This window comes from Haliotis rufescens, unplaced genomic scaffold (assembly GCF_023055435.1).
Source record: "Haliotis rufescens isolate VD_foot unplaced genomic scaffold, xgHalRufe1.0.p SCAF_7, whole genome shotgun sequence".
Classification (NCBI taxonomy): domain Eukaryota; kingdom Metazoa; phylum Mollusca; class Gastropoda; order Lepetellida; family Haliotidae; genus Haliotis; species Haliotis rufescens.
This window is the reverse complement of record NW_025964361.1, coordinates 57,590,434-57,593,060: the sequence shown is the minus strand read 5'-3', so window position 1 is coordinate 57,593,060 and position 2,627 is coordinate 57,590,434.

Below are 2,627 nucleotides of genomic sequence, written 5' to 3'. Positions count from 1 at the left end.
AAATGGGCAAGAATAATGCAATATTTTGTCATTCAATTGTCAACATTTTTCAAGTTCTAAAATGCCGAGACCCAGCGCTGCCGATCGGAACATCGCCATAGGACGTATCCAAAGAGGGGAAGCGCAGTCTTTTGTTGCACGCCACTTCAACGTCCACCACATCGCTATTTGCCGCCTTTGGGGCTGATAAACGCAGTTCAATTCCACTGCGGACCGTCCAAGAACCGGCCGACCAAGAGTTACCACCCCTGCACAGGATCGCTACATTCGACTGTTCCACCAACGTCATCTCAATGCCACAGCTACGGAGGCTGCAGGACGCATCCTTGGTTGGAGGACCAGACTATCAGGAACCATCTTCGCGAGGCTGTAATCCGACCCAGTAGACCAGTTATCGTCCCTGTTTTACAACCAATCCATACACAGCGACGCTTGCGTTGGTGCTATACCGAGTGTGGTTTAGCGATGAATGACGATTTCTTCTTCACCGGCGAGATGGAAGCCCCGCATTTTGTACGTGAATTCGACAATTTCGGTGGCGGTAGTGTCATGGTGTGAGGGGCAATAGCCTACGCCGCGAGATCTGACATGGTTGTGGTTCAGGGAAATTTGACAGCAAATCGCTTCATGAACCAAATTCTTCAACCCCACCTTCTTCCAATCATTGACCGCCAGAGTGAGCTGTTCCAACTGGACAACGCTCAAATCGCACACAGCTAGTGTCACGGTAGACTACCTCCATAATGCCCACACCAACCTCTTTCCCTGGCTGTCGAGATCTCCAGATCTCAACCCAATTGATCACCACTGGGATGAACTTGATCGACGTGTACGTCAACGTCAGAACACGCCACAGACACTCCCGCAACTGTCCAACGCGTTTCAAGCAGAATGGCACAGAATTCCGCAGAATACATTTATCCAGTCAGTGCCGAGGAGCTGCAGAGCCGTGATTGCTGCCCGGGGCGGTCACACGAGATACTGAGTTCAGCGCAACCATGTCACAGTTCACCAATACATCGATTAATATTCTCAAACGATACGATACGCGATACACACTTACCTGTATCGATTCATAGTAATCCTATGTCGTTTTACACATGGACTTGTTCATCCAAACTTAATTTATTTAATTTCGGGTGCACATCTAATGTATTTCGCAAACAATTTGAAGTTTTATTTAATGAGAGCAAAAACTGGTGTTGCCACTTCAGTTTTATCTGAAATTAACTATAGTTTTAAGTAAGACCTTTGTATTTCAAATATGAGACCAAATATTCAGCAAGTTTCGAGCCTTTTAATAGTGTTTACTTTGTTCACGATACGATACTTAATTAGTGGCATTTTTCGTAAGTATCGTATCGTGAACAAAGTATCGTATCGGAAGAGTGTCGTATCCGGACATCTTTATTGTTTTCTATCCGTCTGACAGTTGGCGTATCATCGTGTCGGATGATTGTGTGTCGTTGTGTCGGACAGCTCGACCAGTGGAGTGTTATTGTGTTATTGTGTCCGATACCCATATCTAAGAACGTGTCACTGTGTTCGATATCTGGAATTATTGTGTGCCATTGTGCCGGATGCTTCTGGCGTGTGTGTCAGTTTGTTTCACAGTCCTTACTGATTGTGTGGCATTGTGTCTGACGCTCCTGTCTGATTGTGTGTCATTGTGTCTGGCCGATTGTAACATTGTATCTGATCCCTCTTACTGATTGCGTGTCATTGTGTCGGGTACGTCGGAATGATTGTGTGTTATTGTGTCTGACAAATCTGACTGATTGATTGGCATTGTGTTGGATCACTCTGATTGATTACATCATTGTGTTCGAGACCTCTGACTGGATTGAACTTACTGCTTATATTTTAAAACTGACATGGTTTGTCTGGTGATTGATATCTATTATGAAATGTTTATGAAATAAGTACCAAATGTATGATCATTTGAACACACATACCCCTGTTCGATGAATTTTGTTGACAGGTTGTGTGAATATCAAATTTAATCTAAAAGGTTAATTGAACAGTGAAGATTGATGAAACTACAGAAGGATGTAGATATTAATACAAGAATGGTTTTCAACACTGCCCAATACACATCGAATACCTTAACTAACAGTTAACTCTTTATGAATTAGCATCTCTTAACACGTGATTTATTTTATTAAATACAGATTTATTTCTTTAGAGAAGAGTAGTGTGGAGGACCTGCCACGTCTACTTGTTTGAACAAACCTTATGACTACGTCACACATGACATCACTGTGATGTCACGATGCTCCAGTGAGGGCAGCAGTAACATTAAAACCCCAACCTTGTGATGCATGGAATGTGACTGCTAATTACACCATTTACCATATGGAAGTGTCACTATGTGTATCAGTTATGATCTTGATGTTCAAATTATTGTTTCTATTTGATGACAAAAATTAAAACATAATCAGTGCGAACCGAGATTCGAATCCATAATCACAGATTTCACGTGTGCCCCGGGGACGCAACTCTCAGGCTGCACAGCGAATAACGGCGCCCTGGACAACTGGGACCTCGTGTCCACGGACTCATTGAAATATCTGGAATATTCATGTGGTGTAAAAACAAAATAACAAGAAAAAGTAACAAAGAAGAAG